The 16,343-nt window shown below is 37.4% G+C and overlaps 2 long non-coding RNA genes across 2 annotated transcripts in view; one reads left to right on the top strand and one right to left on the bottom strand.

Annotated features, from left to right (window-relative positions):
- Positions 1–16,343, top strand: part of LOC104910389 (uncharacterized) — a 62,599-nt gene that overhangs the window by 34,835 nt on the left and 11,421 nt on the right. The window lies entirely within an intron of this gene.
- Positions 1,743–14,615, bottom strand: LOC146544760 (uncharacterized). Its single transcript, XR_014882606.1, has 3 exons — positions 13,704–14,615; positions 4,865–4,937; positions 1,743–3,942 (listed from the first exon to the last, which is right to left on the bottom strand). It is a non-coding gene; the product is annotated as an uncharacterized LOC146544760 (long non-coding RNA).

Genomic DNA, 16,343 nt, shown 5'->3' with positions numbered 1-16,343 from the left:
TAATTACATGCTGTATACTCAAAAAACCCTGTAGTTTCACTTGCACATGATATTCCTCTCTTCCTATCCTGAAATATACTACAGAACTGCTGTGAGTTCATTAACAATAGACTACTTCAAGAGTAGGTAATCCTCCATTCTGTCATACTGTTTGCAAATTCTTTCAGAGCAATGTAGGTGTATATAAAATGAACAGCCTGGCACAGTTAGACCCTGGCATCAATGAACTATTTCAGTGCCAATGACTTTAAATGAGATTACTGTGGCTCCTTGTTCTTTTCAGAAGGTCACTAATTTTACTTATGATCTGAATTCCCATTTTAATCCTGTTTAGAGGGAATATATTAGGGTTGTTTTTTTTTTAATGTTTGTGGAATTTACTAATGTAATTTCGGGAGTTTTTCATTTGTTCTGTCACGTATTCTGAGAATTAGAGAACAAGAAGTTCAATTTGAGACTAAAGCATCTATTCATTCATATTTATGTTATCCAGTAGGAATCTAAATTTTCATAGTAGCCAAAGACAACACATTCATTATAATACTTCAATTTTCAGTCAACCATCTATCAGTTGTTGACCTTTTGGTGCTTTCATGATTGTTTTCTGGACTGCACTTTGATTGTGATGGCTTGGGCTGTTAATTGCATAGATGTTACAAGCTGTGTGGACAATACAGAACTTCCACTGACAAACCCATGTGTCTCCCCTCTGTCCAGAAAGCATTCAGTTAAGTTCTGCCACCACTATCAACACTCAACACCTCTGTTGATACATTGGTTTGATATATGTGCATGAAGAATTGAAAATGAGAGTAGAAATTAGAAAAGTTGGAAGTAAATTGAAGAAAAGTGTAAAGTAGGAAGGAAATAGAGAAATGGTGGTGAGGATGATTATTATTCTAGATACCACAAATGTGAAGTAGGAATGGGGACAGCACAGGCAGAGTATGGTAGGAAGAGGACTGTTACATAAAAAGCAAGCCACGCTGATCTAGGACATGATATAAGGAGATCATTTTTCTGTTAAAGTCATCCTTGCTGCATGTACTCATTATGTCAGTGAGTTTTTCAACCCTGGAGGCCAGGAAGAGCAGCAATTCTACTAACTCCCCACTTCTGCCTCTGCCAGTGGAAATCATGATTCTGCCCTTTGTATTGTCTTGCATTTTGGATGGTGCCAAATCTCACATTTTTCCTTTCCACTGGTGATTTCTACAAACTAAAATCTGACTGAATCCATTAGAATGATTTTATCTCAAGGTGAGAAAAATTATTTCCATATTTATATATTTTATGCAGGTTTTTAACATAAAATGAGGTTAGGGCTAAATAACTCTCCTATACTGATAGGCTTGCAATGTTCCTTTTCCATTAAATATCAGTTGCATAAACACTTATGTGTTTATCCAAATGAAGACAAACAAGTTCCTCTTGAGAAAAGCTTAGGGTTATAGAATCAATTTATTGTACTGATTAATGTCTTCTGACTTGGATTTATGCCTGGATTTATGATGATTTATGTTCATCAGATTCTGGGCATATATAAAAGTTTGTATCACTGAAAGTCCATTCAGAAGACAACACAATTTATCTGACTCAGAGGCAAACTCAGAATTCTGTTTGATTTCTTCCTAAGAGAACTGGCTATTACTATAGGTTCCCAAATGGAGAAGTCAAAAATCAAAATTGCTAATTCAGTCTCTGGCCTCCAAGGGGAGGGCATGTGACTCCCTGAAGGATGATTGGCATCTGGTATAGTTAGAGCTTTGGTTGTTCTTTTTTATCCTGGAAATTGTAAGTAAAGGGGGAAGGCATCTGTTCAAATGCTAGATTTTCATAAGTAAAACTACAATTGTCCAAACTCCTTTTTTGCATGTCAGTCTGGACTTAGATATAGTCTGGAATGGGTCAGAAGTCAGCAGTTCAGATCAATTTTTTGGGTAGAATAAAGGCTAATCTGTAGCAGAAATTCTGAGACATTGCCTGTTGTTTTTAGAGAACTAGGCAATCAGAAGGTAAATATTTTCTTTCTGTGACCAAAACCACACATGACTGAATCAGGAGTATTACAGGCTACTGGGATTACTGTACTACTTCTCACGAACTGGGTGAGTTATAGGATGTTTGAAAACACAGGAGTCAACCAAGACTTTCCATGGGGTAGCTTTTTGCTCCTCACTGCCCTATTTCACCCTCTGTAAATTGCCTTTGAACTACATTATCGTTTACTTCTGCAAATGGAAGACATAGGGAGATAAAGCTATCTCTTGGCTTCTTACCACACAGATAAGTGTATGTGACATTCTCTAAGAAGCATAATCTCTGTACCATTAGAAATAACCACTAAAAGTGTGAAGAAACTCAGTTGTTTGTGTTAGAAGTTACTGCTGTCCTCTCCCCGTGATCTGTTTGATGGAAAATGTTTCATGAACATATATAGCAGAGAAAAAAAGAGAGATTTATTTTAATGCATCAAAAAGAGGGGGAAAAAATCAATCTGCTGCTTATTAATGTTTTCCAGCTAATACTTCTGGCTTTAGTTCAGCAAAGCCTTTTATTTTAAGTTAAATTCTGCCCCGAGAGTTTCCGCAACTGCCTGTGATTCACAGACCTTATGGGTGAGCACTGATGCCAGAACAAGTCTAGCAGCACACATTCTGAGTACATTCGCCATCTTGTCACTCAGATTTGACATCAGCAAAACCAGAATTTGTGAATATTCACTCCATTGCTTTAGATCTGAGAAGCAATTTAACCTTCCTAATCTGAAAAATTCTGAAATCACTGTGGCAGCCACATTTTCACCACAGTCTACAGAGGAACAGACATCTCTAAATGTCAGGACTATTTCCTTCCTTGTAAGAATGCCCTGTATCAGCATTGTTAGTGATCCGTCATACCTCTCAGAACAGAATGTGTTTCAGTTGAAAATATATCCACTTGTACCTGTAAAGGAAAATGACAGCAGCTTCCTTAATGGAAATAGTGGAAGTCATGGCCTAAGGAGTAGTAGCAAGCATGAGTCTCAACAGACTGTAATTATAAAGGAAAAGAAAAACAAAACCAATAACAACAAAAAAATGAACTAAAGCTTAGTTAAAAAAACAAACAAACAAAAACACAGGACAAAATTTCATGCAAACTTCTAGTCTGTGGAGATACCAATTTGCAGTGTTTTCCAGCAGCCAAGGCAATGCATATACGTGAGTTATTTTTTGTTCCTCTGAGGTGCACGTTTGCCAGGGAAAGCTTCCTCTTTTCTTAATCATCTTGATGATGGAGTTTACATTTCTAAGGCTCAAATTTACACTCATCCAGAAGTCAACCTATACCATCCAGATTCTTCTCCCTTTCCAGTGACATTCCTGGGACTCACTCTTTGGTGAGCTGCACAACACTGATCTTGTATTGCCTCTACATGTACAAACCTGGACTTTATTATTAAAGTGGAGGATGCTGCAGATCCTCATGGTAAATATCCATCCCAGAGTAATCTGGGCTAGCAGAGGACAGTTTTCTGCTGCAGTGGTAATACTGTGATTATTTCAGTTACCTGTAGCTATTGTCTGATCTCCAGACACCAGCACTGAATCCCAAATTAAAGTTCTATTGAAAGCAATTGAAACATTTGTTATTTTTGAGGACAGATTGGTTCTCATACAAGTCAGGAACTCCTGAAATTCCTGAAAAATAAAATAAAACAAAATAAAAAGGAAAGAGAATTTAGAAGAGAATTTAGATACTGTTATTGCACTTCGCACTAACACTATAGTGAAAAACTCTGTATGTTGTGATGTTTTAGACCATCTTTGTTGTATGCTTTGAGAAATAACAATGCATTTTCATTCATTTTTAACCTCTCATAGCATCTTGGTGAAATTCTTTCATAGCATTGATAGCTGTAAGTATATCCCCTTCTCTTTGGCTCATGATGGAAGTTTCCTGTGGATAGATGAGAAATTATGTCAGGGCCAACAACACAGATAAAGCACACCATGCCTAGCCACACGATAGATGTTTAGCCAGATATAATTTTTCTAGACAGAAACTGGTCTTTATTCATAAGCAAAAATAAGTACACCAGTCCTGTAATTAAAAAAAAAAAAAAAAAAAAAAAAACACAAAAAAATTGATGGCAGAATAAAGGGTAGTCAAGAACTGTAAACTGTGTGGGACTAAAGATCCAGTTATAGCAGTACAGAGACCAGAAAGTAAGGTTAAACTGTGTGGGACTAAAGATCCAGTTATAGCAGTACAGAGACCAGAAAGTAAGGTTAACCTTAATTATAGATACTTCTTGAAAACTAGCTATTTTTCTTGGATTTTTTTTCTAAACTAGAATGTAGTGTATTTTATATTTATGTTTATCACTATCATTCACAATCAAGATTTACCACCTTAAAAGACAGTTTTGACATTTAAACTTCTCTTTACTTAAAAAGTTAAATAAAGCTATATGACTAAGATGATGAAAAGAAATCTATTGAACTTCCAAAAACTAAGAATTTTTACAGTTCATGCCATCTAAGACAATGTTTCTCTTATCTAAGCAACTCCAAACATCTCTGTAGCCCCCATCAGGTCATAGGTCTCTTTGTCTGCTCAATACAAAATATTTTGGAGGGTTTTTTTGCATATGAAATTGATACACCAGATTTTTATTCAAGATGAAATTAATATTCATTCTGATGCTGCTACATATAAATCAACTGCTGTAATTGAAAAAAAATAAAAAGCATAGTAAAAGATATACAACTCTAATCGTGCAAATAAAGAAACTGATCTAGCTGAGTTAACAACTCATGAAAGGATTTCATACCCAGAACAGTTTCTCAAAGAGTGAAATGCCAATAGGTAGACTTACCTTTCCCAGCATGTTTAGAGCAATATTTCTTAAGTTTTGTCGTACCAATGTCTTTGCCTTTTAATTGGCCTTCCTGGAAAATAAGTCACATTTTTAGTTAGAAGCATAGAGGATGATTGAGTCTGGCATATAGATATATATATATCATGAGACTGGGCTCTCTGACAAACACAGAAATATTCAATTTAGTGCTTTAAAAGAGCAAACAGTCTAGTTAATGTCAGTATTTAGAGCTCAAGTGCATTTCCCTAAGAGATACAGAGAAGCCAGACATACATACTTTTTACATTTCTACCAAAATGAAAGCAGCTATGAATTTAATCTGCATGAGCACTGCATTTCTTTATGGACAAAAGATCGTAGCTAACTGCATGTTAGTTGGTAAAAGTAGAACAGTGTTTTTACTACCACACACTTGAGGCAAGTGTATGTATATAAACTCTTTACATGCTCAACTTTGAAAATTGAATATCTGTCATAAATATTTGCTTCCTGGATGTGCTCAACTTCAAATTTGATACGTGTGGGAAAAAAAAAACAACACCAAACCATACTAAAAACAAACACATATATTTAGTGATGATTTAAACCTCCTGCCTTGATTCAGTCCCTCTAATTTTAGACGCCTCGCAAAAAGCTGAGTGCAGATTCCAGCTGGCCCAGGCTCTCTCCTCAGCACAGACTGGACACTCTTATTCATCTAGCATGACATGACCTCTCCAAACTTAATGGCAAGACTGCAGTACTTCTTCTCCATATTTAAAAACAAGGTACAAGTATCCTGACTGTCAAAATCGCTGGGAATTTTGGTGCTGACTTAGATGATGTTAGAATATACCATTCTCAGGTCACTCCAGAGCTTTCTCTTCCCAGTCTGTCCTCTTAGGGAAGGTGTTCCATATGTTCCATACCTTGGATCATTTTTGAGGCCCTTCTCTGGATGTTCTCCAGCAGATCCACATCTTATGTACCAAGGACTCCACATCTGGCACAGTACTCCAGGTGAGGCCTCACCAGCACAGAGTAGAGGAGCAGGATCACCTCTCTCACTCAGCTGGCCTTACTTCTTTTGGTGCAGCCAAGGACATGGTTGGCTTTCTGGGCTGCAAGGGCACATTGCTGACTCATGTCCAGCTCACCATCCACCATTACCCTCAAGTCCTTTTCAGCAGGGCTGCACTCTATCTTTTCATCTCCCAAGTTGTACTTGACAGTGGGGTTTCCACAACCCAGGTGCAATACCTTCCATTTGGATTTGTTCAACCTCATGAGGTTCACCTGTGCTCACTACTTGAGCCTGTCTAGGTTCCTCGGGATGGCATCCCATCTCTTTGGTATGTTGATTGCACTCCACAGATTAGCGTCATCAGCAAACTTGGTGTCATCAGCTGAGGGGGCAACCAATCCCTCTGTCAATGTCATTGACAAAGATATTAAAGAGCACTGGTCACAGTACTGACCCAGTACGATTGATTAATGCATGTTCTAAATAACTTCTTGAATTTTGAATTTATCTTGTCAAAAATATTTTAAATTTATCACAGACTCACAGTATGCACTTCACACGCACTCTAGCATTGCATCATAACAATCTATTGCTGTATTTTCAAACAGTTAGCATTTTCCTGCATGAATACTGCAAAGTCAAACAGTAGACTCTATAGAGATGCCTTAGTAGATTATATAAATATTAAATAGCGATTTACAAATAAACTGTCCATGCTTTGAATTTTGAAGAATATAAATACTGCTGTTTAGAGAAATCCAAAAATTTTACACATTTGTGATCTTTAATTTGAATTTTATTGTTCCATTGCAAAGACAGCAAAAATGAAACTTGGTATTTCACTGATTATATATTTAAAATAAATGAAACTAATTCTTAGTATAAATCAGAATTTCATTAATAAAATGATGTTGGAAATTGACTTTTAAAGACTTTTCTAATGAAATAAACAGAATTGTGAACTAACAAATCCTGTCCTGTCCTGGATCTATGAAAGCAGTTTTCTTTTTACTTCTTATCATTTCATTTGGGTTAGTCTTCCCAAAGAAAAAATCCAGTTCATTGCTTATAGTTTAAATATGAAGTGGCAAACTAGTTAAAGTTGATGAAGAAGTGTGAACATTTTGTCATGGTCTGCCCACTCATATTCAACATCGTTTGAAGATTTGTAAATTCTTTTTTGCTAGGAGTGCCTCTTGTCTATTCATCGCTTTGTGTTTACCCTGCAAGGCAGAAATAATCTCAGGAATAGTAGATTAAAGTGCAGTAGGGTTTTTTACGTTTACATTTCTACTTCTCTACATGACAAAAATGATATTACCAGCATAACATTAATCACAGAATCACAGAATTGCAGGAGTTGGAAGGGACCTCAAGAAATCATCAAGTCTAAGCCCCTTGCTAAAGCATGTACCCTACTATAGGCCACACAGGTAGGCGTCCAGACTAATCTTGAATATCTCCATAGAAGGAAACTCCATGAGCTCTCTGGGCAACCTGTTCCAGTGCTCCATCACCCTTACCATAAAGAAATTCTTCTGCATGTTAGTACTGAACTTCCTACGTTCAAGTTTTAGGCCATTATTCCTTGCTCTACCACTACACACCACCGAGAAGAGCCTGGCCTCATCTATTTGCCTCCTACCTCCCTACAGATATTTATAAATATTTATCAGATCCCCTCTCAGTCTTCTTTTTTTCAGGCTGAGCAGACCCAGGTTACTCACCCTTTCCTCATATAGGAGATTCTCCAGGCCCTTAAGCATCTCTGTAGTCCTCCGCTGGACTCCTACTAGGAGACCCCTCTCTTTTTTGAACAGAGGAGCCCAGAGGAGGAACAGTATTCTAAATGTGTTCTCACCCCTCAACCTGTTGGTCACACTCTTTTAATGAGCAGATCTGATTATGCTCTGGTAAGCAGATGGCATTTTTTTCATCTGTCCATTTAAATGTACTGCTCAGCCTGATATATATATATATATATATTTCTTCATTGAAAGGAGACAGTAGTAAGAACTAGATTAAGAAATCAGAAGACAAAAATCCACTCTGCACAGAGTATGAAATGGACACTAGTAGCTGTCTCTTCTTGACTGTGTTGCATAGGCCCCCTGAACAGAGAAAATTCTTGGTAATTCACTCTTTTCCTTCATTCCTGAAGTCTCTAAAAAATCTCCTGCTGACTTTTGACCATTACTAACCTCAGATACAGGAAGAGCAGTACAGATGCTGAACTGTGAAGCAAAAGTCCCATCTAGTCAGGACTGAGTTGGATCAAGCTGGTGGAAATGGAAAGCTGTTTCTGTCCATCTACTGAAAAAGTTTTCTTGGTCTCCAGATAGATGTAATCAGTACTGGACTTTAGTATTAGCTGTCTTTCTGAATTAGTGTCATGACTGGTGCAATGTAAACGTATGTGAATCGACTGTGAAAGCCACAGTTTTTCCTAAAGACAGCAAATAGACAGCAGGTTTGAAAGGCCTCCAAGGTTGGTAGGCACAGGACAAAAGTAGATCAGAGGACTGGCAAAGACAGTCTTCCAGTACCAAAAGATTTGAAATGTACGTGATTCATTCAGATCTTATATGTGCCCAAACAATTATTTTACATCACTGATTTTTTATTTGCAAGAACTACAGATTACTTTTAAAATAAATCTGATTCGACAGCCAAATGGTCACAGTCTGTGTTGTTAAAATTAAGTTTACAGTTTGCATAACTCTTTCTTCTTTCCGTACCGCATATGGAAGCATATACCATGTCTTAGTTCAGATTCTCCTTCTTTTTCTACTCCTGATTTTGGAAGGTTCTCAAAGCTCATTTTTTAATATAAATATCTGTAAAGGTGAGTGTGTCTCCTAATGCACAGATAGACGTGTCAATTTAATAAGTGTAATAGAAGCAAGGAAAAAGCAAGGTGCAAAAAATAACTTTTACATCTAGCATCAATTTTCCATGGGAAGTTGTGGAATTTACAGTCATTATTCAAATACATGCACAAAATACAAAAGAGGAAAAGGTTGTTTCTACAGCTTAATATTTCTCAAGCTTGTGATTTTCTATCTGCACATCATATGATACAAGCCTGATCTTACTGTTCAGCTTATTGAAAACTTGTTCTGAATTCCTCAATAAAAATGAGGTCTAGAGTGAGATGTAAATTCCTATAGTAAAAAAATCATTGGAATACATTACTCTGAAATCTCCAATACTCCCAACTGTACATTTTAGTGCAATTCTCAGTTTTCATCTGCATTCCTCCTGTAAATGGAGTTCAATCTTCCACACAAAGCTTTAAAAAATTCCTAAAAATACCAATGATTCTTCCTGATTCACAGGAACTTTTCATTAACTTGAGTAATTAGTGGAGCACAATCAGAGTTGTTGCCAGTGACTGTGACATCACCTGGTATCCCAGAAATTTTTCTGATGGGACAGGTGTAATTATGCAAAAATGCAAAACTGTTAGCATTCACATAGAGAGAAGCATTTAGAAACTTAACAGGTACGTTTGAGTGCTGTAAGAATCTCTGCCAAATTTTGATTGCTTAAGAAAATAAAGTTCAAAGCCATGAAAAACAATATGGCTCTATTGTTAAATTCACTTCTCATTTGTCGTCCACATCACCAGTTCTTCAGTCTGTCATCTCTGAAATGTCACCTATATTGTGCTTTGCCAAAACTGTGTTATAATCATGTCTTCACTTCCTCTCAGGTTTCTTGCTGTAGCCTCATCATTTGTTAATTTAATGAATTCATTTATTTGAGTTGAAAACATATATTGCAGCCTCAGGTACTAGTGGTTTCCTCTGAATCACAAAACTGCATAAAGCATGTATGTCACTAGCTGTCCACATACCAATTAGTTCACCGAAATCAGACATATTCCAAATTCAGAAGTATGCTGCTTACCTCATCATTTCCTAAAAATAAGTTATGTCCTCAATCAATCATTATATCTGTTTCCTTTCACATTTTCCTAGTTTAGTTTCTGTCTTAGAAGTCAAATCAGCCTGAGGAACCACTTCATTCTCACTGTTTCTCAACCAAAAGAGCATTGCGCTAGCACAGATCTTTCTATTCAGCCCTACTCCTTACAATAGCTGAGAGACAGCATTGCCTAGTTTTTAAGCTTTACCACTAAGATCATAGGTTGCCTATCTGACAGGTTTCTATGCCGTTTTTTATTCTGGAGTAGCATTTATGCTATTCCAGAAACAGGGAAAGTCTCACCTCTCACCCAGCAAAATCATGGAGGAGATCCTCCTGGAATCTTTGCTAAGTCATACAGAGAACTAAGAGGTTATTGGTGACAGTCAGCATGGCTTCATGAAGGAGAAATCATATCTGACAAATTTATTAGGGGCTACAGCCCTGGTGAAAAAGGGAAGAGAAACTGATGCCATTTACATGGATTTCACAAAGCATTTGATACTGTCCTGCACAAGATGCTTGTCTCTAAATTGGAGAGATGTGAATTTGACAGGTGGATCACTCTGTGGATACGGAATTGGTCAAAGAACTGCAGTCAACAGCTCAATGCACAAGACTAGCAACTAGTGTTGTCCCTCAGGAGTCAGTAATGGGATCACTACTATTTAATATATTTGCTGGTGACATGAATTGTGGAATTGAGTGCACCACTGGTGAGTCTGCAGTTGACACCAAGCTGCATAGTGCTGTCACTTAAGCTGAAGGGAGGGATATCATACTGAGGGACCTCTTCAGGCTTGACAGAGATCCGTGCAAACTTCTTGAGGTTTGACAAGGCCAAGAACAAGGCCTGCACATGGAGTAGAAATACTGGCTAGGGCATTGAAAGTTGCTCTGCTGAAAAGGATTTGGAGGAATTGGTGGGTGAAAAACTGGATATAAGGAGGAATATGAAGGTGATCAAAGTGCTGGAGCACTTCTGCTACAAAGATTGGCTGAGATATCTGGGGTTGTTTAGCCTAGAAGAGAAGGCTCTGAGCAGACCATAAAGTAGCCTTCCAGTACCTTTATCAAAGGAGTAGCAAAAGGGCTTGGAGTAACAGTTTTAAACTAAAACAGAGTAGATTTAGATTAGATATAAGGAAGAAATTCTCTAATATGAGGCTGCTGAAACACTGAAACAAGCTGCCCGGAGAAGTTGTGGATGCTCCATCCCTGAAAGTGTTCAAGTCCAACAGTCAACTAACCATCACTATGCCATTTAACTATGTTCCTCAGTGCCACACATACAAACTCCTTGAACACCTCCAGGGATGGTGACTCCACCACTTTCCTGGGCAGCCTGTTCCAATACTTGACCACACTTTCAGAGAATACATTTTTCACTAATGTCCAACCTGGACGTCTCCTGTCCCAATTTAAGGCCTACATACAGTCCTTTTTTGCATTTGCTATTTGTTTTCAGATACGAAGGTATTCAGGTCTATTTTTATCTATGGTGCAAAGATTCCTGGTCCACAGACCATGAACAGCTCACTCACCACAGGCAGAATTTCAGTGTTCTGTAGGAAACTGCCTGGTGAGTTGCCTTGTTTTAGGTATTGTATCCTGCTTTTAACTTATTCACATAAAAAGATATTAAAACTTTCAAAAGTTTGTTATTTGTCTGCAAGATTGAATATGGCATTTGCAATTTCAAAGCAGCTCTTCCATTTGGATGTGGTACACATTATGGAAAAGAAAAAAACCCATGTTATGCAAAGCTGACTTGGATGTGTTATATATATCTACCTCCAAGTTCAACTGCTGAAATATACCATCAAACTGAATTCTATGAGAAAAGATCATACACTTTATTTGCAAATGCAGCGTACCAAAACATTTCTGATTTCTTGAATATGCATAAGAGGGTCCTTATGCTGCGGAAGTGTTAACAGATGTAAGGGCAATGCAAGTAATTGTCCAAAAAGCTTTCCCAAACTGCATTACCATCCCAACAATAGTCTTGATGTAGTCACAGACTGAACAATTTTACAGAGCCTATTTGAGGACAGAGTTCCTTCCTTTGTAGCTTGTTATAAAGTAAAAACCACAGGAAACTTCTTCACTTGCAGCCTCCTACTTTCTTCCTTTGTGGGCTGGCAAATTCAGATATTCAAATTCAAATCCCTCATAAATTTCAAATGAGATTTCCAGATCTATTGCATTTTTTTTTCCTGGTCTGTTTTGGTCTTCAGATAGAACACTTCCCTACTCTGCTTCTGGAATATTCAGTAATAAACATGCAGAGAAATGTAGAGGATTTAATACAAAAATAATTCACAATGCATGTTAACAGACAGAACCTGGATAAATACAGATTGATTCTTAGATTACTCATTAACCAGTGTTTGATCTAGTTTGCAAAACATTTACTTTCTCTGCCAAGGATTTATTGATGTGGGTAGAAGTAAATGCATTTGCCCATCTACAAAAAACAGGACCTGAACAGGCTTGTCCTTTATCAGATTTTTTTCTGAATACTTGCAAAACACAAGAGACTTATAATTGATTCTCCTTATCTATTTGAGCATGCAAAATTAAAGGCATATTTTGACAACCATGGTGTTTTTTATCTCACATCATGAATATTCCCAATGTAGACACTAGAATTTCTTGCAGAGTATACTATTAAACGTTCATACATGTTCACTAGTGTGAACCTTCTGAATCTAAATCCATTAAATTCACCTTTCATTGCTTTTTTTTTTTTTTCCTTAGCAGAACACTTCTGTTGGAAAAACATGTAAAGGATGCAAACAGGCAACAGATGCCACTTGATGGGATGCACCTTTCTCAGGATGGAAAAGTATTTTTATGCAGAAGTTAGCAGATCTTTAAACAGAGGTTTAAACTAGACATTTGGTTCCAAGCAAGAGGAGTTAGAAACCTTGGCTCACTCCCAGAGTTAAAGCTCATGAGAAGAGCCCTGTGACTGTGTGTCACAATAGATGTTTCTGGGCTCTACAACACGGACAGGAAGGGCAGGCAAGGTTGGGAAATGCTGTCTGTGACAGCGGGAAGTTGTACGGAAGGAAGCTTGAGGTTGGCAGTGATACAGTTGAGATCCTCTTGATAAGGATTAAGGTATGAGCAAATAAAGTGAATGTCATGGCAGGAGTTAACTATAGGCCACCCAACCAGGATGACAGCAGTGAATTGTTCTTTAAGCAACTAAAGTGATACCTCCAGATCAGCCACCCTTGTACTTGTGGGTTATTTCAGCTTGCAAGACATTAACTGGGAATACTACACAGCTAATACAGATCCAGAAGATTCACAGAACACCTTGATGATAACTTCTTGGTTCTTGCTAAGGTATCTAGAAAAGGTGATGTCTTAGATTTATTGAATATAAACAGGTGGGTGAAGTGCCAATTGGAGGCTGATTTGGGCATAGTTGTGAGAAGTAGTTGAATTTAAAATCTTTGGTAATTTCAGATTAAAACTACTACCAAAACTTCAGCTCTGGATATGGGGAAAACAGACGTCAGGATCCTCAGGGAAACTAGGCAAGATACCCTGAGCAACTGCTTTTGAAGGCATTGGCTGGTACCACCTCTTAAGAGAACAGGAATGGACAATTCCAAAAAGTAAGAAGACATGCAGCTGGAATGGAAGTTTGGCTTGAATTAGCAGGAATTTTTCTATAGTTTAATCAGAATAAAAAAGCGTATGACCAGAGGAAGTGAGATTGGACAACATAGAAGGACTACAGAGATAATGTTTGCCATTGTTAGGGAGAAAATTCATAAAATCAAAGGTCAATTATAGTTGAGTATAGCTAGTATCGTGGGAGACAACAAAAAGGGCTTTTTAAAATATATTAGCAGCAAAAGATGGACTAGAGATAATACTGACCCATTACTTGATGAGGACGATCAGCTCTCTCACAGGGACACAGATGAAGCAGAGATGTTTAATGCCTTTTCACCTCTGTCTTCAACACAGATGAGCTGGAGGATTGTGACTGCAGTAACGATAAACTCTTGACACTAAATTAATAAGGTTACCATTCCATCTGGATACATGTAAGTTTATGAGTCCTGAATAGATTCATTCCATGGTACTCAAGGAACTAGCTAATGTCGTCAAGAGACCACTCTCAATTATTTTTCAATGGTTTTGGGAATCTGGAGAGGTCCCAGTTGACTGGAAACTGACAGATGATGTCCCAGTTTTCAAGAAGGGTATGAAAGAAGACTCCAGTAATTACAGGCTGTTTTAGTCTCACTTCAGTGCCTTAGCAAAATTACGGAAAAGATTTTATTGGGAGTAATTGAAAAGCATAAGAATGATAATGCAGTTATTGATCACAGCCAAATCAAGCTCGTGAGAAGAAAATCGTGTTTAAAGAACTTAATCTCTTTTATGACAAGTTTAGCTACCTAGCTGACCAAGAGAATCCAGCTGCTATAATCTTGTTGGGCTTCAGCTAGGCTTTCAATATTGTTTATCCTTCTGAACAAAATGTCCAGCATATCATTAGGCAAAAACATAATGCAGTGGACTGACAGGTCAGGCTCAAAGTGCTATAGTAAATGGGGTTACATCAGGCTGATGGCCAGTTACTAGCAGGGTTCTGCAGGACTCCATTTTAGGTCCAATGCTGTTTTTTTATTTTTTTTTAATAAATTACTTGGATTCAGAACTTGAAGGTATAATAAATAAGTTTGTGGGTGACACTAAAATGGTTAACTCCCTTCAACGTAGAGAGGTCATGCAGAGAGCTCTTGAAAGATTGGAGGGCAAAGCAATCACTAACTGCATGAAGTTCAGAAAGAGCAAATGCTCAGTTCTGCACCTTGGACAAGACAACCCTAGATAGACACCCAGACTTAGTAATGAGAGTCTGGAGAGTAGCACTGTAGAAGGAATCCGGGGATTATGGTCAGTGTCAAGTTGAATCTGAGTTAACAGTGTGCTTTGGTAGGCTATGAAAATGATGAATGGTCTAGAGCGCAAGACATATAATGACTGACTGAAATCCCTTGCTTTGTCCAGCTCAGAGCAGAAGAGGCCGAAGAGAGGCCTTGTGGCAGCCTACAGCTCCTCACAGGGAGCAGAGGAGCAGAGGACAGGTTCTGTGTTAGAATTTCATATAATACAAATAGGCCTAGTACCATTACATACCAATAATATAGTAATGTATATTCTTACTGATTAGTGTACGTACATGCATAGTCATGCATAAATAACCACCATTTTTTCCAAATCAGTTATAACATATATAAAAGAATCATTCAATAGAACAAAGTGAGGACAAAAATGTTAGGAAAAAAAACAAACAAACACACCTTTAAATAAATTAGAAGTCATTCATTTTCAATCATCATACAAATGCTAGTTTTATTTTACTTCTCTCGTCAAGACTTTGTCATTTCCATTCTTACGTCTATGTGTTCTTAAATTAATGAACCTCGCAAGTCTCACAGCTGCTACAATCCAATGTTGCTACAACAAAAACCTAGCAAGTAACTCAGAAGAGTTCCCCAATGTTTTACCTTCACACAAACAGTACATCAACTTTGAAGAGCAGCTGCTTACAGAGAAGGTACCTGGCAACATCCAGCAATATAAAAAGATTTAAGAAGGAACACTGAAGAATGAAGAAACTTGCTTCTGAAAAGATTATTCTTATATAAAGAGTAATGGTGTTTTTAACATCTTCAAGTTTTTGAGAGGATCAGAATTAGATCAGTAAGCAAATGCATGTATTTTGGTGCTAACTTAAGCAAGATGCCACCATGTGATCACTCACTCCGTTTCCTACCACATCCTGAGAAGTTCTTGATCTAAGTATTGCTTAGCTGATGAAATCTTACTTAAGGTATCACATAAAGCTACTTCGGGGCTATATATTGAAGACCAAATGCTGAATTTAGTTTCTTATTCTTGTCAGAGTAATCTATCTGGAGGGGAAAAAAGGAAATAAATGTTTTTTCTTCCTAATCTCTGGTTTACAGTAGAACTTTCACTCTGTTATCAGAACATTTCTTCAGGACAACATTCTCTAAACTTTTTTTGAGAGCTTCTGAGAACAAAAATCCATAGTCTATTGGGACTAGTCTCCCACTCCCTACAGTGGGAGACAGAAGTCACTGAAACTGAATTAATATGAAAAGATTATTTTAAAAATCAATCAGATGGAAACAACTGTGGAAAGAACCTAACTGGACATCTGTCTACATCACTGTGACATGAGTCAGTTTTTGAGCTCTGGAAAATGTAGAGCATTCCAACAGCCTGATAGTCATTTTATATTTCTCAGCTGCCCATTGAGGACAGAAACATACAATTGTATTGTTATTTAAAATTTCTAGATGGGGAAATCAAGCTTATATGACAAGCTATGTGCAGAAGTGGAAGATGGGGTAATATGTGTGCACTCCAATGTGTGTACATTTTTTTTCCAAACTGTCCAATGTCATCCAGTTATGAGCAGAGTAGCTGTTTCTTTAAAAAAAAAAAAAAGTGTATATACCTTAATGCTTCACGAAA

This window comes from Meleagris gallopavo, chromosome 3 (assembly GCF_905368555.1).
Source record: "Meleagris gallopavo chromosome 3, MGAL_WU_HG_1.1, whole genome shotgun sequence".
Classification (NCBI taxonomy): Eukaryota; Metazoa; Chordata; class Aves; order Galliformes; family Phasianidae; genus Meleagris; species Meleagris gallopavo.
Note: the sequence above shows the minus strand (reverse complement) of the source record. Positions and strands in the feature narration are given on the sequence as shown.